This window comes from Nyctibius grandis, chromosome Z (genome assembly GCF_013368605.1).
Source record: "Nyctibius grandis isolate bNycGra1 chromosome Z, bNycGra1.pri, whole genome shotgun sequence".
Taxonomy (NCBI): Eukaryota; Metazoa; Chordata; class Aves; order Nyctibiiformes; family Nyctibiidae; genus Nyctibius; species Nyctibius grandis.
Window position 1 is genome coordinate 68,733,873 of NC_090695.1, and position 27,753 is coordinate 68,761,625.

The 27,753-nt window shown below is 41.0% G+C and overlaps 1 long non-coding RNA gene across 1 annotated transcript; it reads left to right on the plus strand.

The window, feature by feature from the left end:
• Nucleotides 1-66: 66 nt before the first annotated feature.
• On the plus strand, nucleotides 67-26,181 carry LOC137676078 (uncharacterized). The gene is made up of 4 exons (XR_011050045.1): nucleotides 67-156; nucleotides 8,852-8,936; nucleotides 9,982-10,068; nucleotides 25,790-26,181. It is a non-coding gene; the product is annotated as an uncharacterized lncRNA (long non-coding RNA).
• The last annotated feature ends 1,572 nt before the right edge of the window (nucleotides 26,182-27,753 follow it).

A 27,753-nucleotide genomic window follows, 5' to 3' on the forward strand; every position in this document is an offset into this window, starting at 1 on the left:
CCGGCCCCGCCCCTACTGGCCCCGCCCCGCCCCCGGGCCCCGCAGGCTCCGCCCACACCCGTGAGGCGGCGGACTGCGGGTGCCGGTCGCCGCCGAACTGCGGTGGGCCGGCGGCTCTCGTCACCGCAGCCCCGAGGGCACCTCTTACCGTGCACGGTACGTCTCACTAAGGTAACACGCCTGCTGTCAGCGGGCCTGGCCTCGCCAGACAAACGACAGGTTGAATGTCCCGCTGCCAGTGAGCGAGGGGTGAGGGGCAGGAGCAGGAACGGGCCTTCCGAGGTGACTGGAGGTGGCTCCTAGCATCAGGATTGCTTGGCTGCTTGGACCAGCCTTGGCAGGCACGGTGAGAGCACAGGATGGAGAACCTCGCTTTTTTTTGCACGCTGAGGTGTGGCCTTGTCATTAGTTAGCAAGGCAGCCAAAATCCCACTGACCTTGGCTTAGGATACAAATGAAAGCATTTATTTTTACATCACAGATTGAATTAGATACTTCATTCTGTCGTTTAGATTGGCAATGAATGGTGAAGCTCTTGGAGCAATTGATCAGTGATTAGCTGCTGTCATAGCCCCCCCCTGCTTGTGTGTCTCAGAGCTGGTTGGGTGCTGGAGCTGTCGGCTGGCCCCCAGGCAAGCCAAGGGCGCTGCTCGGTGGCAAATTGTTCTGTTACTTCTGTCAGCAAAAGGAATAGCCACTAAAAGTACACAACGGTTGCTAGCACTGAATCAGCTGTGCAGCTGTCTAGGAATGGGAGGCAGGCCGCTGGCTGTTAAAACTGGGACCATGAAAGGTCTTTGAAATACCCAGTTTAGCTTTGCAGTGTTGAGTTTTGTGAGTCTTGCCACTTGCTAAATGCTCAGTCCACAGGTGCCCAGGCTCCTTGATGAGGCTAGCATAAGGTGTGGGGGAGGAGGGAATTGAAATGCCTCCACAGCTTGTCTGGTATCAGAAGGATAATGAAATATTCATTAGAATAGGGATTCAAACCTGGCTTTCCAACATGAGTGCCTTAACCACAGCTTGGCAAAGTCACTTTCTCCTCCTTAGCCCTATGAACATTTAATTATTTATGCAAAGTGGAAAAACACTGAGAGGGGAAACTGGGAGAGTCTCTCCCAGAACTGCCAGCTGCATTTTCTAGGGCATTTTTAAGGGAGGTGGGAAGTTTGGATTCACATCCTTCCTAACCAGGGAAATTTGCAAACAAAGCTCACTCCCTCCAAGCAGATGCTGTTATCCTTGCATTATAGGGAAAGAAACAGAGATCTTCTATTATGCAGACCTCCTGCCCCCACTGGACAGGGTATGCTAGGCAGGGAATTTGGGAATGTAGTTTGAGAATCCTTCTGAGGAGAAGGATTTGGTTTAGTTTTGTGAATGCCTGCTAGCAGAAAATGTAGGCGTATCTACACAAAGCAGTGCAGCAATGAATTTTAGACCCTGAAAGTGATATATGTGCCTTATATTGCTTCAGTGCCAGGGTGAGGTAGCTTAGTCTCCACCTCGCAGTCAGCTGTAAAGTGCTGGTTCCAGACCTAGACTGTGTTTCATGATTGAGGACCTCTGCATCAGCTGCAGTGTAAACCGACTCAAAGGTGCCTTAAAGACTGCCTTGCAGAAATTTAGGTAGCTAGAAGCTCATATCACAATTAAACAGAGATTTTAAAGTTTTGGAGGCTCACAAACTTCAGACTTGGGAGCCTGTATGACATTTGGATGCCTACTTGCTGTTGTGAAATGCAAACTTACTCAGAGCAGGTTTGACTGAGATGGTTTTTAAAGTGTCTAAAACTGCTAGAAATCTCAGTCTTTCCAAATAATAGGAACATACTAGCACTGGTAGGAAGATAATGGTAGGAGCTGGGGTTGTTTAGCCTGGAGAAGAGGAGGCTCAGAGGTGACCTTATTGCAGTTTACAACTACCTGAAGGGAGGTTGTAGCAAAGTGGGAGTTGGCCTCTTCTCCCCAGCAACTAGCGATAGGACAAGAGGACACAGCCTCAAGCTTTGCCAGGGGAGGTTCAGGTTGGACATCAGGAAGAATTTCTTTTCAGAAAGGGTCATTAGCCATTGGAATGGGCTGCCCAGGGAGGTGGTGGAGTCACCATCTCTGGATGTGTTTAAGAAAAGACTGGACATGGCACTTAGTGCCGTGGTCTAGTTGACAGGGTGGTGTAAGGGCAACGGTTGGACTCGATGATCCCAGAGGTCTCTTCCAACCTTTGGGGCCACCTTGGCACAGAGGATGTCTGAGATGCGGCTGCTGGCCCTTCATCTCTGCTGGCAGCCTTCACCCTCCTGCCAGCTGCACCCCTGCACGTCACCAGCTGCATTTGTCACATCCACAAGAAGCCACAGGAATACACTGAAATCTTTTGCTGCAGCCTGTGTAATTTTTCCAGACAACACCAAAAATAAATATGATGAAGGGCTCACATCTGCAATCTCATGAGGTTCAGCTCCCTACATCGTTTGATTCAATATCCACAAGAAATCTTATGCAGGGATGGTGAGGATTTAAGCGTGAGAGCCTGCCAGAAAGATTTATGTAAAACTCTGTCTCTTTTAGGCCAGTAAGCACAGTATTTAGGTGACATACACACCTGTCTGAGAAGGCATCTATAAAGTAACTTAGCATGAAAGTGTGACAAAGTCATCTCCTCCAGTTACTGAATCTGGGAACCAAGAACTCAGAACTGGACTGAGAATATCATAAAAGGTAATTTAATTTCAAAATCAAGGTGACTGCATTCAGAATTAATTTTAAAAAAGCAAGTTTTCTTCAGCATGTTCACCACATTTCCCACACTGAGGAACTGAGCTGTGAACTAGTCAAGCTATTTACTCCATGTTTTGTAAGGGAAGAGAGTAGATATAGTGGAGATAGAGTTTCTATTTCAAAACATTTTAGAGGTGTTGAGATATCAGGGTGATGGGTGACATATAAAAACCACTGTGCCAGCCTTCATGAGGGAGATATGTGTATATTTTTTACCAGAATAAACCTTTTGCCTTTTTGAACTCAAAGTAGCATTTTGGATCAACTGTTTGTGAAAATACTTTCATTAGCACTTGGAGGACTGTGTTTGGGGAGGCTGACGGAGCATGCGATGGATCTCCATTAAACCGTGAGCCTGTTCTGGGCAATCACTCCATCACGTCAGCACCAGTATGTGGGGGAAAAATACCCGAAGCACCTAGATTAAAGAGCAAAATTCAGCATTGCTTTCATAGGACTCGAGAGTAAGTTTTGTCCTAATTTAATGTCTCTAGCAAATTATAGACTTGAATGCAAGGAGGGTTAATTAGCATTTAACCTGAATATTCTGCATGACACAGGCCAAAGAATTTCAAAACAAAATTATGTGTGGAAGTGTATAATGTCAAAAACAATTTCTTGAAAAGATATTCAGATTATGTACTAACCGCTGTATTCACAAAAGGAAGAAAATGATATTTTTTCAAAAAAACGTACATTGCAGCTTCCAGAAGAGGACATACTGCTCAAAACATAATTCCATAATATAGGCATTACATGCCTTAAATGATCTAATTGATTTTCTTACTACTAACAGCTGTAAATGTTGAAAGATAACTTTCCTCAATTTATTGATGAATTATAGGTTTTATTCTCATGAGTTAGACTCTTATGATGTATTCATAATCTACAAAGAAGTCATACACACGAAGCAAATACATTTGTTCATAATGTTATGCATATAATATATATAAAATATATAGCATTTGATTTTTGTATGTTGCAAGTTTGGAGAGTTTTTCTGGAATTACACTAAACTTATAAGAACAACATCGATTAAGAGGAACTGTTTGCATTCTAAACCTGATTCACCATCTGCATTGACAATATGAAGTGTCTCATTATTTGAAAGAAAGAAAATTACAATATCCTTAATAAACATGCTTTGGGAATAGTATTAAGATTAACTCAAGTCATTCAGCCCTGCTAATAAAATTTAATTCACTGTTGTATGGTTTATCAGATTCTTTATGAATATTTGTTTTATCTTTGAGAACAATAATTGGAATTGGAATTATCACTGCCTGGCTCATGTTTTTGCTTAGTTTACAAGCCTTGTGCATCTTTGACGCTACGTTTCTGTGGCTAAGTTTGATGAGGCAGACAAAAGACCTAGATCTCTGGCCCAAAACTAATTTGCAATTCACAGCTTCTCTGGTGTTCACAGTTGAGAAGACACTGCCAATCATATGTAAGGATAGGATGGTGATAGCTTGGAAGCTGAAAATTTTGGCAGGGAAAAAGTGACCATAATGACTCTCTGAGACCCACTCATTAACAATGAAAGAATTCAGTGTGTCTCATTTACTCTGCAGGTGAAATATATGTTTGCCACCTATACCATGCAATAATGGTTGCAAAGATACCTAGAAGTATCACCAAAGAAGCCTGTTTATTTCTGAGGATCAGAAGAAAGAAGTTCTTTAGTCATGGGACTCCTAGTAGCATTCCTGAGACTATTCTGGTGTATGCATGGGTGAAAAACATGACTGGGGGTTTCATATGATTATGGTGATATTGCAAGAGTTTGAGCTTTCAGCAATCTTACCAAAAGGACAAAAACTGGAAAGTAGGTGTCATTTGGTAAGTCTGCTTGACACACAGGCTTTTTTTTTGGTCTGTGATAGTCTTTCAACAATATTTGACAATTTGCCTTTTTCATAGAGGACCTGGTTAACTCACTTCTCAAGAACAGTAGATATTTCCCATTGGACTTTACTGCTTCTGTAGGGTGGGGACCAGCTTTATAGGTGGTAGATAAGACCCAGTGCCCCCAGGTTTTTGAATAGGTGAGCACTCCCAGTGATATAATTCTAGCTTGGGGAAAGTTTTCTGTTATTCCCACAAGCTCCGTTTTAAGGATTCAGTCAACAAAGTAGGCTGCACAAGCATATTTTGTAGGGAATCTGGGATGCTTTGAGAGATCCCTGGAATACGTCTGCTTGCCGTAAGCAAATTGATACAGTCATATTTGAATGGAATGCAGTAGATGCAGCTGCGTGTAAGAGGGTTTTTTTAGTATTTTTAGTCTGAACACATGTGGAAATGATCCTTGAGAATTTCTTATTTTTCATAGGCACTTTATTTAACAGACATGTTGTTTCACTTGTCAGAACTTGTAAGAGAACTTGCAGCTTGTGAGGATGATGTGAGTGAGGAGGCGTTGGGAAGATAGACTCTTCTCTGAATAGTGGCTTGTTGCTGCCAGTTTGTGCTGTTGGATCCTGCTGGGATCAGGATTTTCGAGGGAAGAGGTGACTTAGCTCACTATGTGGCAATGAGCAGTTGATTTTAAAGTTTGGCACTAGGAAATAACATCACAGACAATATTTGTAGATCATTGCCAAACATGGAGTGGAATACGTTCAGGTTTGCAGCCATGATCAATAGCAACTTGTCAAAAACCTTCTGTGGGAAAGGAGACTGTTTTTGCATATATATTATCTGTGGGGATGTTAAATCTTTGAGAAAATGAATCTTGGTAAGTCCTTGAGTTTTTGCTATTCAGGAAATGCAAGCACAATTCAATAAAGATTCTAGGCTATTTGTTTACAGCACAATACACTGCACAGGGTTAGAGATGCTGAGCTTGACATATAGTCAAGATTGTATAGAAAGACAGAGACGTTAGGTCTTGAGGATCTTTGCACAGTGTCGTGCAGAGTCAACATACTGAAAAGGAAAGTCAGGCAGAGTTCCAGCATGCATATTCTAAACAGTGAACCTGAACACTCTTGCTTAGGTGCTGCTTAAATCCCAAAGGTCCCTTACAGTCTTACTTGAAAACTCTCAAGCTGCGTGCCTGCTTACAAGCAGGATATTTGCTTTGTAAGAGGGAGTCCTTGGTTCCCTCTCCTCCTCCATTCAAGGCTGTTTCTGTGTTTTACATTAAACAGTCACTGGATAAAATACAGGACTAAAGACAAAAGTGCACAACATTCCAAGTAAAAGCTTACACTGGTATAATGGCTTGTGCAGCTGCATGACCTCAAAGTTTATAGCACTTTTTCCTTCTGTAGTTAACCACAACAAATGTTAACACAATGCAAATGTACCCTGATATAAAAGTAAGGACTAGCTTTTTGAGTTGAAGCTGGCAGAGTAATCAAGTCGTTTTTATTTTATTAAACTGACCTGCCCCAGCATCTAGAAAAAAAAAATCTAATAAAAAGGCAAAAAGCACAGAAGGTAAGATTTTATTTGATATAGATAAAATACACAATGAAGAAAAGCAATGCCGGTAATCTACTTTACTGAGGACCACTGTGTGTGTCACTCATGGTTTAATTTTCACTTACTAATCATAAATTCACTGGCATTGCCTCTGTGTCTCTCATTATTATATCATCATATATGCTAAATAATTTCCCATCCCTCTGTATTTTAAAGTTAATCCCCTGTCTACAGAAACCATGTTTATATTACACACGTGCAAAGTTCATAGCTCTTTTAAATGTATAGCATGTATTTTTATAGTATATATAATCAAGTAAAACTTAAGACTTACAAATTGTAAAATAACTCAAGATGGTTTACAACATTGCCTTAAACTATTAGAACTGTACAGTAAAGGTCATGCTAACTAATCATGAGCTAACATACTCTAAAAGACTACCAGTGAGAGAGCAAATTACCTTAATCTGTAATGCTTTAGTTCAGTGCTAACTTGAATAACAATCTTCACAAAGCTACAGGCAGTACGGTGTCCTGGGTACATATTAATAGCTACAGATCCCATGCAAGCTGCTGGAAATATGCAATAGCTGTCATGGCAACTCTGTAAGTTCTAATTTATTGTTAAATGTTTATATTGCAGTGGCATACAGAGACTCAGACAATGGAAAGACACCGCCTTTCCAGATGTCTTTACGTGTTTACCTTCCAAGGGGACAGAATGCGCACAAATGCTCTGTGAATATAATGCCAGTATTGAACTGCTTTTTAATTGCTGTAAGAATAAAGATATAAACTAATAGATTAAAATAAAATATATTTTGCACTAAAGCAGTATTATTGTACTTCAGGTTTTGTGAGAAGATAAGAGAGCAAAGCTTCAAAATCAGGTTTAGCTTATGCAAAGTTTCTACATATTTATTCCAGCAAGAGTTATAATCACTTGAATTGTGTCAAAATTAAGTCCTGATACAGTAAGTCATAGCTCTGGAAAACTGAGACTTACAGCTCTGAATGTCTGCTTACATCTGTGGTGAACTTGTTCTGTTGCTCTTATGTTATCTTGGCAAATAACAACTGTCGCATCCTGAGAACTTATCATTGTACCTTTAGTTCAGCATGGGATCACCCACGTACACCATAACACAGAAATATCCACAAAAAATGCTTGTCATAATAATTCAAAACTGAAGTGCTTGATGGTGCTTTATTGCCATAATATATATTCACTTTTTCTTCTGTTCTCTTTCCATAAACAATGACACTTTGATAATCACTTAATTTCCTCCTTCCCTTTATCTTTTCTGTACACTGGATTTTTTCATAAAATAAGCATCACAGATGTGTGTGGGACACTTCTTTCATTAATGGATGTGAATTGAATAAAGGACTTTACAAAAAAAGATTTCAAAACTTGCTGCCTGCATACAGAATTCAAAACTGAGTTTTACAAAGTTCCCCATAACATTTCATGGATTCTCTTCTGTGCTTGAGTTCACATCTCTCTAACGAGCACGCCCGTGTTTCTCTAGCACAAAAAGGATCTGTCTCCTCTAGAACTGGGCAACACTTTGAATTCAGAAGCGGGCTTTGGAGGCCCGGTCTTTTCTCCCCTATGGAAAGAGGAAAAAGTCACTGGAAAAGGTATAAAGAGCTTTCCTGATGTGCTTTCTCTCATGGATTTCTCTGAGTTTTAATGGGATGGGAACTTGAAGGAAGGTAAAAAACAATGGAGCTGATGTTTTCCAAGCAGCACAGGAACAGAGTGGATGACAGGAGTTATTGTCTGGGAAGCTACTCTCAGGGATGGAAAAAGATATTAGCAAGGTTAGCCAAATTTTCTGCTCTAATTGAATGAAAGAGCTGGTAGAGACTGTGGATTTTAGACTTGTACTGATAAGAAGAGTAGTCCGTACTCCTTGTTTCCTGAGGATTAACTGGCCATCCGACAGAAGGATCTAAGGCTGAACAGGATAATTATTTGGAGTTACTGAGCTCTCATGTTCATATCCTTCAGTCAGTAAAATTCCTATTACGATTCACGAGCTGAAGTCCACTTTTTCACTAAGCCTAGGGAATTGTCTGCCTGCTTCAAAGTGGGGTGTCACTATGATGTTTGCTCAGGTAGTAAACAGTTTCCTTTCTAAATACTCCTGCTGTGCTTCTGTCACATTCCCACACTGGGTCTGCACATCGCTGTTGCCTTTCCAGAGTGAAGCAATGCTGCAGAAGGGAGGTGGGTACGGGTCTGCCCTCTGCTAGCCTCTCCCTGCTGCTGGACGGTAGATGTATACACAGGGCATGATGTATATGAATCCCATATGATTCCTCTTCTCTGAACTCCAACAGGCCATTCCCTCTCCTGCAGCCCTCTGAGTGGCTGTTGCTGTCAGTGGCAAGTCATTACAAACGCCAAAGTTAATGGGTTGGATTCATACACAACCTCGGCACCTCATGCTGCTTCCTGCCCCTCTGATTTTCCACTATTTCATGTACTTCATGAGATACATTCTTCGATATATGAGGGAATTAGTGAGACTGGCATCTCTGTTATATTTATGCTTATGACTTTTCCTTGTTCAGTCATATGACATTATGTTCAGTTTTTTGTCTTTCTCTCATCCACTCCTTTCTTCAGTGTCCAGGTCTCTCGGTGGGAGTCAGATGGGCTGCCTTCTCCTCCGCAGCAGCAGCACAGGGTATGATCTGCATTGCGAGGCCAGGTGAGCGTTTTTGCCTACCCCGTCTGTGCCAGTTGCCAACATCATCTTTCTGTTGAACACTCAAAGCGAGAAAGGAGCGTGTGGTGTAGGTTGGTGTCAGAGCAGGTATTTGTAAATGGTTCTGCATTTGATAACTGTTATCTGTGGTGTGTAGCTGTTGGGAAACTGAATTTGGTCACTCAGGCAGAGCCCTTTAGAGTATTAAATTCTACCTGGGGAACCACTCTACCCTGGGTTTTCGGTTACACCCAGGGCCCATAATCTGATACGAAAATGGTTGGTTTTTGAGATCAGTGCACAGCCATGCTGACAGAACTTGCATTACACTTCTGTATAACAATCAGTTCCTATGGATCTGACTGGAGGACAAGTGGCACAGACTGTAAACGCTAAGGAAAAGGGAGCCACCTTGTCTCAGTTCTGTCGTGTACCTGTATAAATAAATATCACGAAAGCTGGGAAGGCAGTTGGAACTCCCAAATAACCTGAGAAGTCAATGAAAGGCCAAGAAGAAACCTTGTTATGCATTTGTATTTTTCTAATAGGAAAGAAAAAGTAAAAGCAGACAGCAATTTTGTGGAATTTCATTAATAAATATTTATTCTTGAAAGTTTAACCAAAAAGAGAGTGACGCTTAAAAGCACTTTTTCAGTGGACAACATCACTCAGTCCTTTGCTATTCTTGTAAATGTGATTGTTAGTTTACATGTGAGATCTGTGTTGGTTATAATTCAGGGAGAAAAATGACAAAATTTTTTCTCTCTGTTTTCATTTCTCTGTTTCATGCCATATAGGAACTACCCTTCTTGCTTACCACATAAGTATTGTTTTTTATCAACTGCAGAAGAGAGGGAGCAGAGTTTTAGCAAGAAGCCTCTGAACAATGTCAAACCGGCATGTTAAGCAGCTGTGCCAGAAGACTGCAGATAAGCACTTCGACAAGAAAACAATTAAATTACTCCTGCAATGGACAAAGCTGATGTGAACAAAATTTAGTTAATGGTTGACAATATCAATTCTTAACCATCATGGTTTTTTCTTGCAGAAATACCACTGGGAAGGCAAAAGGCATTGGGAGAGAGGGATTAAAATAAGGTGTACTATTATGGCCTAAATGGGTTCCTCACTGGAGGTAAGTGACCTGTTTCTATTTCACTTAACTGCTTTACTGTAAAAGTGAAGGCAGTATTTGCAGAGAGATTTACCGTAGCTCTTTAAAATTTTATGAATGCCCATGCAGTCCTTGTTATGCATTCCCAGGATTAACGGATCAGCCATGGGGATGTTCTTGGCATTTCGTAGCCTGACCTTTTGACTGTTATGATTGTGTAAGAATAAAGAAAAGTTGTAATAACATAGCAGATTGGCATGTTTTGCCTAAGTGTTACTTACATTATTCTTCATTTTTAATTTCACTGAAAGATTAAATGTGAAGCGGACTGCTCAGGGGATATTCCTAGCAGTCAATCATGCAGTGGCCTTTGGCTTTTCAGTTACTGTAGAGTGTGGAGCTTTCTGCTGATAATTTACTCTTTTGACTTTCACTGAATACAGAGACATAGTATAACATTTGCGGCTATCTGGCCACTAATTCATTCCAATATCCTGGTTTTTACACAACCACTGTTCTTCATGGTAACCATGAGTCCTTGATTTATGAAGCATTATAATACCTCATTTCAAAGCCCATGGCTTTACATAAAACCTTATTATTTTTTATTTCATGTTCATACACAAAAAATCCTGAAATTCCTGTAGGGTGGTAGAACTTAAAATATGCCACTATTTACCTTAGTTCATGTGTTGATTGTAGCCACCAGATAGCCCTTTGTCCGCTTGTTCAGTAAAGCACATTTACCTTGACTGTACCTCTACTCTTTGCTTCAAAGCAATCAGTGTTTCCAGCAGTCTTTTGCTTTTATTTTGATGTGCAGACTGAAATTAAGAGACTGAAAACAGAATTACAAGTTCCAAAAAAAAGGAAAATGTGAAAGCAGTAACCAGGCATTTGTCCAAGGTTTTAGTTTCCTTTTTTCTATAAGAGCCCACCTTCTTACTTTCGTAGGTAAAATGACCTTTCCCAGCTTTTTACTCTTAGACCTACAGAGCAGGTTGAGACCTAAGGGGAAGACCAAGCATCCTATCTTGTTTCCCCAGTTTACAGAGGTGTTAATGAAGTCTGAGCTATGGAGTCTTCCTTATTAGTGGTGGTGCGGACCCAGTAAGAACCCAGCTTAGGCAGCAGACTGAGCTTACAGGGCTGGCAGTGTAAGCAAAAGATCAAAAACCATCCGAAACAGAACCCAAAGTAAAAACTGAACAGTGGTGACAGTTTCTAAGACAGAGTCATCTGAGGCAAATGTAACAGCAAGCTCCTCACTGACTGTACAAAATTACAGTGTGTCAAAGGCAAAGACGGTAGCCTACCAGATTGTTTTGGCAGAGAAGGAGGAGGAGAGAGTATATATCACACAAGTGCTATTCCACTGGCAGCACACTGAAGCTCGTTCAAAAAATTAGTAAGAATCATCCCAACAGTTGCAGTGCATGTTTTCCTGCTGTCAAAACTCAGGTCTACAAAACAGAGAGTTATGTTTCCAAAACCGGCGTCCACAATCAGATTTTTAAATTCATTCTAGTACAGAGATGGCCTGACGTTCAGTGAGAGCAAGATTCCCAATGTTCCACTGAATTATGTTCTAGATTCAAACACTGTCCTTATCTTAGAGAAACATGTCATTTTTCTTCTATTCATGGATCCTTCTTTTTTTCACTTCACATCTCATCAGAGCTCTTTTTCTTCAGACCATCAGGCAACCAAACCCTTTGCCTTTTCCCTGTTGTGATGCTGTGCCAGCATGTCAGTATTTTTTTATTCAAATTCTGCCTGCCTCTATGAACCATGCCCAGCATGGTTTCAAGAAGGAAAAGGCCGTTGTGACTGGGGTCTGAAGATCAGCAGCTCAGGGAACATAGGCTAAAGAAGTGTGCATGGTGTTCTGCAGAAACCCTGCATTCTCCTGCCACAGTTTTGTCCATCGAGCACCAGTCAACTTTGTAAGACTGGTTTTGTTTTGTCTCTGTGAGACCAGCGTCAAAGGTGGCATTAGAATTTGAAACACCAGAGTTTCAGTTCTCCCTTTAGATTCCCCGATCTATCTTTTGATTAAAAAGAGCTCCGTAATGCCATGCATTCCCCGACCCGTTTTAAATAGCAAAGCTTTTACAAAAAGCATTCAAACAAAAGGAGTTCAGTGGGAAGCAAGAATACACTTGCTAAATATTTGTGTAATTAATGTAAAATCAGGACACCCAAATTTGCTGACAAGCTGATTTAACTACCAGTAGAGGATACGATCTCTACCAGCAGGGCATACCTGCAGCAAAATTCATTTATATGACACAAAATAACCATAGCTCATACCCACTCAGAAATTTTGTACTTATTCAGACAGGCCTTTGTGTACTGAACTTGCATTGTCTGGCACTAATGTTAATATTTAAAAGTGAATTAAATGCATGTTATTAGTTGAAAATGAAGAGGAGATTGGTGAAAAACAATGTGGAACAGCATAGGCCTTTTCCAGGTCCAAAACTACTTGTTTTGGATTGTAGACAAGAAAAGGCTTAATTAGTGACAGAAAAATTGGGCTAAACATGAGAACAGGGGTTTTTTACTTTAAATATATCATTAAGCATTCGTAGAACGGCAAGTTGCCAAAAAAGCACTCTGGAGTTTTTCATTGCCACTGCAGTCTATAGCTCGTTTGCAGCTTTTGTCCTTAAGAAGAATGCAGGACGTCAAGAAGTTTATCTGTCACTTAACGGTATTTTTCTTTTTAGCTTCAAATGTGATTCATCCAATCATATACCAAAAAAATTGCTCTGGGTTAGTCCGTGTGATCTTAAATAATTTGGCTAAACTCCTGCTAACCTACTATATAAGTGCATGTAAGACTCGCCTATGAAGTTTCTGTAGCAGACAGTTCTTTGTTCAGGTTTTTGCCTTGCTTTCCTCCATGAAACCTGGCGTTCAATGTGACATGCTGACCTCCGAGGGAGTTGAATTCAGGCCTTTGAAAGATGACAAAGTGAGCTGGAGCCGCACAGAGGGGCAGCCACATGTCAACTTCTGCTCAGGCTGCATGGGGGACTGTAACCCCGGGGCAGAAGGGGAAAGGAAACAGCGAGGGCCAGTGACCCTGTAAACTGCCACAGCAAGATTTGACGGAGTCCATCTATCACATCCCCTAATGGTGTTTACATTCCTTCAGCTAACACGTATCGATTAGTGCAATATTTAAAAATACTTTTTAAGCCTATTCCAAGCCTCAGACTATCATTGTTTTAAACTTCGTGCAGACTTCAAGGAAGTGACTCCTTAAGTTCAGATCGTATTTTACAACTTTTTTTGCAACTCTTACAACCATTTTTTTCATTCCTTTGAAAGTCTGAATTTCTGCAGCAACAGACAGCTTCTGCAAATTCAGAAAGAATCTGGAATAAGATGGTCACCTGTTTTAAAAACATACAGGCCATGCAAAATAGTAAGAGACCTTCTGGTTCCACTCGAGGAGTGAGACAAGCTGCTGAGAACGTACCACATGCCCACGCAGTGTGTGCACAGTACTCGGGAGGAGCATCACGTTATGTCAAAAGACCTAAGTGCTTGTACCCCAAACAGAGTAACAACAGCCCAAATCCACACCTCAGTGTATGAATGTGGAAGCTGCCTTCCTCTGTGAAGGAGAGGCTGTGAAACGGGTACACTCAAACTCTGAAGTTAGAACTGCAGTTGGGGTTAGGTTATCGTGATCTATCGTTGGCCAAAGGGCTGTTATTACTTCTGACAGTGATAGGGACTGCTGGGCTATATTGCAGTTTGGTGTGGAAGCAGCACTGGTCCAAGTTTCAGGAGAGTGCTAGAAAGTGGGTTGCATTTAGGATCAGACAGGAATGATCTGGTTAGCTAGGGTTAGCTCTGAGCTTTGCAGAGGATGCAGTGCTTAGAATAGTTTGGCGGATGGTAGGGATCACTAGGCAAAGTCTGGGATTTGGAACAGGGCTAACAGGTGACCTGCAAACCTCAATTACACCTTAGAAAACAAAGGACCACTTGATCCTGGTTTAGGGGTAACTACTTTGGATTTCCGCCTGGCAGCAGCCATTGGACACATGAGACTATGATTAATATTTGGTTTAAGATTTGGCCTTGCAAGAAGCTGGGTTTAAGGCTGAGAGCAGATGGGGACATCACTCCGTGATAAGATCTTCCACGTGGTTAGTGGGTCTAGGGCTTCAAGTCATTAATGGGCTATGACTAAAATTCAGATTAGATTTGAGATTAAGGTTTGTCATAAAGAAGGCTGACGAACTAGGTAGAGACAGAAGTGGCTGCTGGGGTAAATAAGCACCTGGCTAAATTTAACTTTTAATCTAGATTTGGAGCTCGAGGGGAATGATTAACTATGAATAGTACTGGGTCAGGAAGGGGGTCCTGAGGCTAATGTGAGGCTGATGATAATAGGGCCCACATGGCAATCCTTTATGCTTCTGCATAAAGGGATCACTTAACACTGCATAAATGTCAGATTTGGGTTACAAGCCAAACAACTATCATATGATCTAGGCAATGCAGAGGCTATTGGCTGGGCTAAGGTTTTGGTTAAGAGTTGGTGCTCACTGCAGCCTTCAAACTACTTTCAGAACTGGGATCCAAAAAACTTCAGACAAGTGCTGTTAAACTGGAGTTATTCCTAGAAAGTGAAGGACTGCTTGAGTAGCCTTAGGTTTGTAGTTGAAAAGCCTTAAGACTGTTAAAACCTGAAATGGGAGTAGTGTTATGTCTCATACCAGTTCTAATTGTTCAGCTAGACTTATGTGGCTGGAACAAAATGGTTCCCATGCAATGCCATGGCAGATGCTCCCAGGTGTCTCACAGGTAGTTCTAAATGTGGGGCTTGCAGGAGTCAGTGCATAAATGTTAACACGAGAATTCAGCAGAGTTGAAGTAGGGCTGGGAACTCATAGTCTTTCACCTTGAATGCTCTAACTCTTGACTAAAAAATCCGCCTACGATTTTTGCGAGTCAGTTAGAATTTGACCCTAGGGAGACGTTTTCTATGGAAAGTTCTTTCTGCATGACAAAAAATGGGAAGAGTGGCAGAGACTTCTTAAATGAACTTGATCAATCATTTCTGATTTTCAGGAAGTCAAACAGTAAAAATGTCTCAGCAGTTTATTAGAAAGCATATATTTTCATTTTAATTATACTATATTATTACCTCGGTAATACCTTGATATTACCGAGGTAATAATATAGTATAATTAGATAAATTATGGTTAAATATGAATGTTTTGAAGTTTAGGAGCTGAAGATAGCATCATATAAAGATGCTATTTAGCAATTAGGAAAAGTTCTCATGCAGGGTTGCAAAAAGTATTTTAAAATAAGACAGTGTTAGCATTGGAGGAACTATCTGTATATTTCTGCCATGAGATTTTCACAGTTATTGTGAACATCTGCTTCCATAAAGCAGCACTGGTTCCTGTTCTAAAGTGCTGGCATAACATTTTTATTCCTTTCTTGCTTTCCTGTTTGCTGTCCTCATCCCTTCCCGTTTCTCTTTTTCCCTTGTCAGTATCTATTTTTATTTCATTTAATCTCATTCGTTTCTAAAAGCAGTTCCCCGTTAAATTTCAATTTGAAGCATGCCCCAAAATGCCTTTAAAAAACATTTGCACAAAAATGTTGTAATGCGTAAATACCTCATAAACAAGCGGCCACACACTCTGCGTCTTTTTGTCCCTCAAAACCTGTACTGTTTGCTGTGTGAGATCCCAGGAGCTTATTAATCTTTAGGTGCCAGTCTTGCAATAGCTCTTTAAGTCCTGTTCAGCTATGAACACCTTTTGCTTGCAGCCATCCACATACATAAAGCAGGTTAAATGGATGCTGCAGGTTCCTGTCCTTTGGAATGGGGAGATACCTCATATTCTGTGTAAATCAGAACAGAAGCATCCTTTTGGCCGCATACAGGACAATGGATATCAGACCTCACAGCTTTTGTCTGTAGAGCGGTGGTCTCCAAATCAGGGTTCCTGCACCCCAGGGGTATGCAGGACAATCCACTGGGGTGCAGGAAGAAAGTATTTTTTACCATTAAAAAAGAAAATAAAATTTTAAAATAGTGTTTATTTTATTTTTATGTCATCCTTTTTAAATTTCTATTTTGTGTATCTTTTATTATGTGCATAACATTGCTACACTAGTACATATATATAATTTATAAATAAATATACATATATTGGAGTGCATACTAAAAAATTTTTTACTCATGGGGTGCGCGATGAAAACAAGTTTAGAGATCGCTGCTCTAGAGCATCTAGTTCACCTTGAGCACTATGTAGCTATTATATCTGTAATGAATAAAATACCTGTATAATCCTCTACTTAGGCCTGTGTCTGTGGCATGAAAGATAAATCTATCAGCCATTATAAAAACAAGTATCTTCTTTCGCCTATAAAAATAGGCTAAATCAACTTCCATCTGTGCCTGGTTGTGCAGTGCTTGCTCATCCTTTGCAGTTAAGATGCAGTGGAAGCTGGGGGCAGGAACGTTTTGACTCCTGCTGTCTCATATGGATTTCATGTCACAAAACACACATGGGCCCTATTTAATTGTTCTTGGTGTTCAGCCTATAAATAACTGAACCTGTGATCTGGGCTTACAAACCGAAGGAAGCACTGAATGTGCAAGGACAGTTTGCCATCTTTTCTTTATGTAAGCTGGAAGAGTTAGGGATGTGTAACTTGGCAACCTCACCCAACGTGAGCATTGAAAATTATCTTTTCTAACTCAATACATGTTACTCTTACAGGTTACTTCTGTTTTTTTCAATTTTTTTCTTCTGAAGTTGAAATATTCAGCACACACTAGCAAAATTCTCAGAATGACATGTAGACTGCAGAATGGAAAGAGGAGAAGGTGAATAACTGACAGTGAAGTTTGAATGACAGTGGAAGTTTTGTCCATACAAGCATTGCAGCAGCTCATCTGTAAAACCAGACACATCCTCATATGCCTGTTTTTGTCTGTTATTCTCAAACTGTGGACTGTGTAGGGCAAGGACTCTATTTCTCTTCTCTGTCTGTGTGGTGCCAAAAATTACTTCTATTGCTACAAAATTATGCCCTTCATAATAAACAACAGCCATCACAACAGCAGTACTCAGAGAAGTCAAATCACAGAATCACAGAATCAGCTAGGTTGGAAATGCAGAGGGTCTAATCCTGTACTGCTAAAGCAGCTTCACTCACTGCTGGAAGCTGCCCGGAAGGAACCAGACTGGGAGGACTGACACAGCGGTGGGAGTGTGAGGAGTATTCAGTGAGCAGGGGCAGAGACCTCAGAGTAGTGAATACGTCATTTCCAGTAGGATTTAAATTATAATTTTGTACTAGCAGTAGGTTCAAAATACAGTATCAATCTCTTCTCTACAGGTATAGAAGAGCGTCAGCCTTTCTGTTCCCCTCCGTTTACTTAGTCACCATCAGTCTAAGAGCTTCATAAGCTCTTTTGAAGAGAGACACATGAGGGTGCCCAGACCACTCTCTGTGGCTCCGAAGAGCTGCCAGGCTCTAGTTTGGCAGTAGTTTGGCATAAATAAGCATTGCCATCTGATGGTGGAGCCTTGGTACTGCACATCAGCTCCCTGCCAGTGGAAAGTTTACATTAAAGCAAGTGGCTTTTTCTCAGAGAAAGTGTCCATGGCTAAACATCAGATTTCATTTTTTCCAACACTGTTTTATGATTATTTTCTCATGATGGAAATCCTGTTTTCTTGAACTAAGAAGGGTTTAAGCAGCAGGAAAGAGATCTCTTCAATGTTTGCAACATTTAAAACCTTTTACATCTCTGATCACTGTGTTTCTAGCTTTTCTTTAGAGACAGGATGCTGGAAACTTTTGCTCTGGTTTTGCTTTTTCCTCCTCTGGGCCTTCTGTGGTGTTGCTCAGAACCATTCAGACAAGCACAGGGTGGTAGGGAGTGAAGCCTCTCTGAGTGCATATACTGTGGTTTTGGATGGCTGACATTTACCGAGTGCCATGCTATTGTTTCAGGTGGCAGCATGTCTTGTACTCAGACAGACACTCCTTATAAAGACCTTAGTAGCGTATTTCACCTGTCAAGAGTGTTGGTTTCATTCTTCACTATGCACTTCTGACAGTGTTTTGTATAATTCTGTCTCGGCCTCACCACTGTAAAGTTGATTTTCCAATGCTGCCAGGCTTACTGCTTGGAACAGGAAGCATGCGCTTCCATTCAGAACGCTGCCCCCTCTTACAGGTCAATTATCATCGAAGGAGACATACTGATGATCTTGGTGTTACTGCTAAACAGAGCCAGATTGAAGTAGCATTGGATTTGGGACCTGGAAAAGGGAAAAGATTGATTACTACTGATTTGTTTTAGGAAGAGAAAAAAAAATAGCTTGCAATTCGACATCATATTCTGTGCTAGGATATCAAAATGCTTTACTGAATATTTTCACAGTCTATCCGATGAGTGAGGCAACCCTGCTTTCTCTGAAAAAAACAGCAAAGACCAGGCAAGTAATTCAACTTTTGTAGCGCATACCTTTTCACTTCCTTGATTTGGAAGATGGTGCTCACAACTTTGTACCTTACTGATTTCCTCCTGGGAAGAAATGAGGTATTGAGATTATTTCTCCAGTAGCATGGAAAGAACTGTTAATTAGCTCATACAGAGCTCGGTGGTGCTATCAAGATTTAACCTAGCAAGTCTAAACCCAATGTATATATATTTCTGTATGGTAGTGCAGATGCACATACGCAAAACCCACAGTCCTTTGAAACATACTTCAGTCCCTTGACCCTTTTAAAACATGACCCTTGGGTTTACTATCCTTTGTCACGCATAGACTTACAGTTTTATAAGAGCTCCCACTGTTTTAATTTGTCACTTGGAAAGTACCGTCTCACCTTTGTAAAGAGAGATTACATTTAGACGGGAACAGTACTGTCTGTAAGTACTGGATATCTGCTCATGTCTTACTCAGCATGCTGTACTGTATTGTGTACTAATTGCTTTCCAGAGAGTGAAAACAGAGGTGCAGAACTTCTGTTCTCATTCATAGGCACAAACATGCGACTTAAGTGGAGGTATCATCCAAATCAGCAAACCTTCTGCCTCAGCCTACACCAGCCTGCTCCTAGGTATTGTGTCTGAGTATTTTCTCTAAAGCCCAACAGCCCTACTAGATCATGGCTGTTCTCCTGCTTGGTTTTGGAAGTTGTTCCCCAGTATTTATCTCATTTCATCAGTGAAATGCATGACTTCTTCCCCAGGTTTTCTGAGGTGCTTCTGTTTCACAGAGACCAGACTGCAGTCATTGTCATAGGCAATGAGCAGTGCAACTGAAATAATGCAAGGCAGGGAAAACAGACTGAGAACCTACTGGCAAGACAGAGCTTTGAATACAGGGTTTCAATACATCCACTCCATCCTTGTGTACAAAAAAAGTGCATCTTCATTATGGCCTGTACTCAAAACACCAAAGTGTACCTCCACCATTACTCTGTAACATACTGTTGCAGCATGCTGTGAACTGAACCTAGCTCTTACCAGAGGTCATGCACAGCATATCACATGTAGATGGGTACAAAACAGGGAATCAGTCAGCTGAATGTATGAGCAATTTCACTAATAAATTCTTAACCTTAATTAATAACAAAGAACTCTGCCATTAAAATTAATGAAATTTCAGAGCCATTTATTGATTTGAACTTCTACATGGTTCTTTGTCTCTGTAAGCACTAGGACCTTGAGCTTCAAGTTCTTAGCCCTAATGTTCTATAGTTATGCTCCTCTAACAACACTGCAGAAAAGACTCCCTGTCAAGAATACAGTTAATTTTCATTTATTATTTTGTACCCTTCCAACAGAGGTTTCAGGAAAGGAAACTGCAACTCATAGTTCGTAAACCTCAAGCAGTATTGCAGAAGAAAGAGAAAAAAAATAGAGAATATGTGTTTTCCACCATACGGAATGATTTCATTGCTGTTACTCATTCTGTCACTAGTAAAATGTCTGTGAGTGAAGCATAGTCTTGAATGATAGGGATGTGTTTGAGTTACCTGCTTGCACCATATCATTATCCATACCAGCATCATTATCCCATTTGTTGGAAGCTGTGAGTGTGAAATTTTCTCCCCCTGCTCTGATTTTTTTATCTTAGCCTCAGCCTGTGTGAAAATAGAGAACAGTGTCATCTCTAACATGCCCAGGAAATGGTCACCTAACTGCAGTTTCCAGAGAGTTTTCTCAGCTAGTGCTATTCTAAAAAGGAATAAGCAATGGTTTGTGAATTGGGGCATCTTGACGTGCCCTAGACCTTAGGCCAGCCCTAGCTGCAGGCAGTTCATATGTGTGAGATGATCAGTTGCTGAACAGGACGAAATAAAGACATGAAATACCACTTTCTGCGGGGAAACAGTTAACTTCTGGTCTACAGGGATGGCTTAAGCAGCTGTGTGTTCTGCATGGTAAAGAAAAGCAGATGGGATTAACATGAAAGGTTATTCCTAAAGTCAGTTTGCCATGGTGAAAGCAGTTCCAAATCTCTATGCTGGTTTGTATCCGCAGGCATGATCTGTGTTTGTTATATCCTTATCCTGATCATCTTGGGCACAAACAGATCAAACGGTGTTCTGTGTTGAAGTCTCAATTCTTCCCACATATGAAAAGAATATTCTTCCTGGCAGGTGCATGAAGGCAGCAAGCACCTGTCTCAATACTGAACACAGATATTGTTATCTGTATGTTACTCTGTCAAGGTGTCTTTCCCCTGAAGGGACTTCTTTTCTTTCTTTCAGTGTTCATGAGGGTAGTTCATCATGCTAGCTGTTTTCACTTGCACTCCTTTCTAGATTTCCTGCTGACCCAGCTGACAGCTGCTATCATCTGGCAGCACCTTCTCAGACTTTGGCCTTCTGAGCCACTTTCTGCTCCATCACTTTCTGTCCCTCATCTGAGATCAGAGAGCAGGTTTCCTTCACCTTTCTTGTGATATAATGCACTTTTCAAGAGCTTGCAGATGCTCTGTAGCCAGGCAGACATCACATGTTGCTGCCTCACAGGCCTGGTTCTTATCAACACAGAAAAATGAATAGGCTGCCAGTTGTACCAGCCCTGCTAGAAGTGTGTGTGTGCATGCACATGTGTGCGTGCTCTCCCATGCTTCAGTGTCAGCTCTGCAGTTGCACTGCCCTGGCCCCACTCATACAGTGGCACCATCTGGCCCTAGTGGAAGACTTCCTTCAGTGCCATAGCACTTCTGATCTTTCCTAGTCTTGGCCTCTGATCATTCATACTTGCTCTTTTAAGAAAGAGGTTGAGGAAACCATTGCAGACATGTAATCAAAAGTGACATATTTTGCTGAGGTGGATGATGTAACAGCCAAATATCCCTTCTGAAGTTAATGTGCACTGGAAAAATAATGACATGTCTATGTTCTGAGGTAATGGATTGGCATCCCTTTTCACTCTCCCCAGTCAATGCTGAATCTCCCATGGGCAGCACTGAGCAGTCTTGAATACCTCTTCCACCACAAGATTTCTGTCCAGTGCCATGGACTCTACAAGCCTCACCCCATTGTTAACTTCAGATGCTAGCTAGGACAGTTGGCTAATCTTTGTAAGTTGTTTCTAGGGACAGAAGAACTGGGGGAACCAAGTGTTTCTGTGATACCTACAAGGCCACAGTGTTATTTTTGTACCAACACTCTTCATCTAGAAAGTAAGTGTGTCACAGTGACAAGGTCCTGCTGTACCATGAGGCAGTGTGTCCTGGGAGCCACTGCCTCTCCCGTGATCATCAGCATCCCATCTCAGGGAATAAGGACACCTAACTCACACCTCTCTCTAAGTCTGGAGCTTACAAGGAGCAGGGAAACACTGGTACTCACAGCAGGAAAATGCCACCTCTGTAAAAAGAAAGAGATCCTGGCTAAGCACCAGTGCTGAGTTCCCAGCTCAGCTGAAGACACCACCTCATGTGGAGTCTAGATCTTGGCTCTCTCAGTGGCTCTCACTGGGTGCCACAGTATCTGGGAGCAAGTCAAGACACCTCTGATACACTCAGAGAAGCAGGGGCCTACAGCTCCTTCTGAGCTTGAGCCGCATCCATGCATTTTTTCCTCTTCTTCAAGCACTGATTACTATCCTGTTTCCTTACAAAAAGCATACAGTAACATTTTGTCTTCTTCAAGAACAGGAAAGAGACTGTGGGACAGTTTCTTTCCTTGTTGTTCAGATCTCTCCCAGCCAGCATGCATATAAAAATCTCTCTTACTATTTCCTCAGAGTCACACTAAAAAAGTCCTTCTCCAGCTGGATCCTTGGTATCCTTGTTGCCGTCTCTGTGTGTTCATGCTACTTTCCTCAGACTCACAGAAATTAGTTCAGCTAGCAACCCTTGCCTTTGTTTTCAGGCTCCTAGGATGTCAGGGCCATACCTTGCAATGTGCTAGCATTTGGGTTATGGCTTCCTATTAGGTTAACTATAAGAAAAATACCTGGACAGTGAATAATAAGGCAACAGACAGGGATGCACCTTCTAGCATCCCTAGTGCCAGTTACGTATGGATGGAGTAGGAGAGGAAAGGAGTGCAGGAATGGCCAGACTCACACGCTCTCCTAAACAGCACCTGTGGCTGCTACTGCGGGAGGTGGACCCTGGGCTAGATACACCCCTCGGCCGTCTTACCTGTGTTCTGAAATTAACTGGGAACCATTACGCCTGGATACTAGAGGTTGAGCAAACTGAAATATATTTCCCAGTGATCAAAAGCCTGATTTTTCGGCTTTTTCTCGGACGTAGTGTGAAACGTTTGGACTTTTGGTTTAGTAACCAAGCCCCGAGCCCCATGGTTGTTGGGGCTGTGAAAGGGCTGACATGGGACGATTGCAGCCAGCAACAGCTTTTAAGGCCTGCACCTTTGTTGTGGGAGCAATCTGCGGACGTTCACATTTTGGAGCCTGAAATTAACTGGGAACCATTATGCCTGGATACTAGAGGTTGAGCAAACTGAAATATATTTCCCAGTGATCAAAAGCCTGATTCTGACACTGCCGTCTACACTGGTTTCTCCCTGTCTTGACACATGCTGTGTTTTGGGTATTGGCCTTGTGTTGTGTGATGAACGGGTACTGGGAACTGTACTAGCACATCTGCAAAGCGAGGGCTGGGGTTTAGCCTGCACAACCCATTCATACCTGTGTGAGTCATGAAACTAAATTCTCAAGCAGTCTTAAAAATTACCCTTTTCATTTTAACCCTACATGTGCACTCATGCAGAGGTGAATACACTTTTACAATAATTTGATCAGAACAAAAGCATACAAGGTCAAGACAAAGTTGTTCAACGTGCATCTCAAGCAAGACTGATGACAGTGCCTTTTCTGTATTGCACTATCGCCTGCAAGATCCAATTGCAGACGAGATCCCTCGCGTACTAGAGGCTGTAGAAAGAAAGCACTAAATGGCCATACCTGTGTGATACTGTTATTGTCAAGAGAAATGTTTTTGCTACTACTGCCATCAGTAAAGTGACCCTACTTGCAGCAATGATGGGAAGTTGCAAGATAAAATCTGACTTTAGAACAGGATTTTATATCTATCTAATAACTAGTTAATGAAAAAAGATTTTTAGCTTCTGCTTGTTAATCCTATCACAATCACATGGACTCTATAGCAATCTAAAGTACAAGTTTCTTTCTACCCACCTCTCAATCCTGTTTTTAAAGTCACTCTATCTTGCAGTGGTGTCCTAGCTGTATAGCTTGAACTTTCTCTTTCGCTAGTTCTCCAGAGCTGACCCAGTATCTTCTTGGCATGTCCCTTCTCTGCTTTCTTCTGTACTGTCTGCAATTGCATCACCAAAGAAATACCAAGCTAGTAGAGCAAAAGGAAATACACAGAAATGCAATTCTTGTATTGTTGAGTTAAATGGTTCCTTTTTCCATTTTCTTCCACACTTTCTCAGACTGTGTGAACTCCCAAAGTAATCAGCCAACTTTTCATTTCGGCACAAATTTCCTCTGTGGCCCAGGATAAAGTTTTCTCTTCAGTTTTCTTTACTTGCCTACCTACATCACAAGGCAATTATATTGACTAGCTAATGCTTATTCAGAATTTAGAAGCTGTGGCAAACTATGGATAAAATTAATTTTTAAAATGTAATAGTAATTTTAAATGGTTTTATTGCCTGTACTTTTGGCATGGAAGAGAATAGGTATGGTAAAGGACAACAGGGAATAATTGTATAAACAGTTCCTCGGACTCATTTGTTGGCCGTATTTTTCAGAAGTTTACACAAAAGTAGTCTTTTGTTGATATTATGCTGCATTTCTTCATGCTTTATAGTACGTATCTCACTAACAGAAGAGATTCAGGTCAGACCTTCCTCGCACTGCCAATAGAGCTGGAAAAGCCAACCACTCTTTCCACTGTACCTTTATGGAAGAAAATACTTTAAATTGTGCTGATAAACATTTGAGGTTATCTAGAAATTCCGAATTGAATCACGTAAAGTTAAAATTACCAGAACTGAAAAATGCCTAAGTTAGACCTTCCCAGCTGAACCTCTGCAACACTGTCTTGTAACTCAGCCCAAACGAAAAACCTGAACAGATTGTACTTTGAAATACAGCAAATGACTACGTATTTGAGCCAGCAGCTAAATCTGCAATGTTGTTAATGGGAGATCTGTCCCAGCAATCTAAGCTAGGATCAGAGTCTGAGAACAGAGTCTGACCGTCTATACCAAGTGTTCTTCCTTCTGCAGTCTTGAGTTTTGCAGGCTCCCAGTTTAAATGTAAAAAAGCAATCTTTTTTCCAATTGGTTGTTACACGGACAAATTGTATCATGTAATCATAACATCATGTCACTCAGTGTTGACAAAAATTATTTATTTCTGCAAAGTGAGCTGTTAAAAGTTACAACTATACTTTGTTTACCTTCTTAGCTTAGTATTGAGTACACTGAAATCTCCACATGTTCTTAGCAGGGTTTTTTTATTTTGTTGACATAGACATGGAATGATTACTTAAAAGACTTGTAGTTTATACATTTTACAAGATGAGAAGTGATAGCAAATGTAATATTCAGGTAGCATATTTTTTTGTTCTGCTTGCCTGATAGAATCTTGTGGATAAGTAACAAATACAGAGATTTTAAAATTACAGTTCAATATTTGTATTTCAGAGGCATGTAGACTTCCTTTCCAGGATCTACTGTCTGCACGTTAAGTGCTTCATCACCCTACAGAAAACTGCAAAGGTGCTCTCACAAGAGCCAGTCTCACACTGAAATGCTGACAATGTTCATATGCCCACAAGAGGGCAGCGGGCAAGCACAGTACAGGAAAATCCCTTCGCACTGGATTTTAAATAATATCAACCTTATAGTTCAATTCTGCTTATTAATCATAGGGAAATCCATACAAATTGTCAGAGTAGTTTAATGCACAATATCAAATGAATCCCATTTTACAGTTACTATACTGAAAAATTATTTTTTAGCCAATTTGTACTCATAATTACGTAAGTTTAAGCATAAGTTTATGCCTTCTGGTGTCTTTCACCTGTGTCCTGAGATGTGAAGTGCTTTGCTATCACAGTCATCAATAAATATTCTGGGATGCTGTCCCAGCATAGGAGATTCATGTAGGTGAAGTGAAGCACTTTGTGAAGCAAAGAAGACAAAAGATTGTCTAGCTAGAAGTCAGCCTGGTAATTTCCCACATGGTACTCTTCCCTGCCTGAAGCTCTGCACATGCTACTGCAGTTCCTCCTGATCCATATCCTGCAGCAGCCAGGACCAGCCTCAGTCACCCCTTCACACTGCTCCAGCCCTAAACATCATGGCACAGCAAAGTAGAGAGCATCTGCACTGGTGGAGTGACGCTGCCTTGCAAGTGATCTCAGTGTGACTAGGTGGATCTTACCCTCCATCCAGACAGCCTGCACGAAACTTCTGCAGCTGTGAGACTTTTGAACAAAGAAAATTTTTTCTGAGCAAAAGTGGGATCTAAAGCTGCCGTTCGCACATGGACACTCTTGCTTCAGGAAGAAGGGGCCTTTGTGAAGGAGTTTCACTCCCACTGTCTTTTTGGCTGTCATTGGAACCTAGAAGAAGCATTATTATTTCATAATAAAATATCTGGGGATTTCTCATCAGCATGTGTCTTATTTTAAAAATAATTACACATTTGGGATTCTATGTGCTGGAAGAAAAAAGTGTTTCAAAGAAGTTACGTGGTTTTGGATGCTTACTGTTTTAAAACATCTGTGAACTGTGTCTAGTTGAACGTCATCTGTTCGCAAACAAGACCGTGTTTTCTTCTGTATACAAGTGAGCTGTTTCATCAATGTTTAATCAACCAGCACTGACCTTTATTCTCAAATGGCACAAATTCATTTTCAATAAATGTTTAACTACTGATTTCTAAGGGGAAAAGTTCACAACATGTAGAACCTACTTTTAGTCTTACACTGTTTTTATAGTTACCACACAGCGTGGTTGCTGTAAGGCTGCATATGCGTTTTAGGAGATCAAAATTTTTTGTCTGTATTCCAAACATCTTTTGACATTTGTGTTACCTCCTTTTTCATTTTGCTTCTGACATCTTTCTGTATTGTCCTAAGATATGTGAAAATACTGACAAAGAGGAAAAAAATTAAGCCCATAGTATAACACTGGCTAAGCTAGTGACCGTTTCTCTTAACAAATGCATGTTAGAGAATTGATCAGAATAATCTCATGATATACCTATACTGCAGTCTCTGGCTAGTACAGACAAACTCAGCTAGATTGGCTAGATAGGCAGTTGTCCCAGCAGGGAACTTGCTGCAGGCTACAGGTTCTGCCTGAAAAGTTGGGTATCATGCAATTTATGGCACTAAGCTTTATGTTCTCACAACTTGACTACTCTCTACCATTAGATCTTAATTATTTAATGTCAAGCCAACTTTCTACACTATAGTGGAATCCCAGAAATGACAAATGTATGCACATATTCTAAGGCCAGGGGTGTGGAAATGGGTTAGTCTATAGTATATTGAGTTGCCTTGACTGCAGAATATGATGAACATGCTATATCTGCTAAAAATAATTACACTACTTCCCCAGAGTGGAAAATACAGATCTGGATGGACGATTGTGAAACCAGCATCCTTTCAAATGATTGCTATTTTGGTTCACAGCTTGCTTGTTTCTGCCTGGCTTCCACAGTAGGAATGGAGGAGTAAAACACTTATCCCACTCACCTCACCAACTGCAAAAGAGCACAGGTTTCAGCTCAGAACTTGAGAAGAGTATGCATTGCCCTGTAGGTAAGGTGAAAGAGGTTAGTTGTCCTCAGGCATGGATACCAAAGCCTTAGGTTGCAACCGTTTTGAACTGATCTTGGCTAGCTTACACCAAAGTACAGCTCTTCCTGCAGGTTACTAATGTATTTGTTAGGGTCTGCACAATTAAGGTAAATTGTCCCAAATCAGCAACTCTAGGGTTTGTTACCATAACTCATATATTCCCAGGCTGTTCTAGCCTGCTTGCTTCTACCCAGCTTAAGTGCACTCATCCAAAATTTTATGGAATCTTTGCTATTAATCGTTCTCAGCTATTCAGACTGAAGTAGCTGCTACAGGTGGTTGTAAACCATTGTTTACTCTTAAAGAAAGAGCTAATTTCAATGTTTTGTAAATTTTCCAAAATGCACTTGCCACTCCA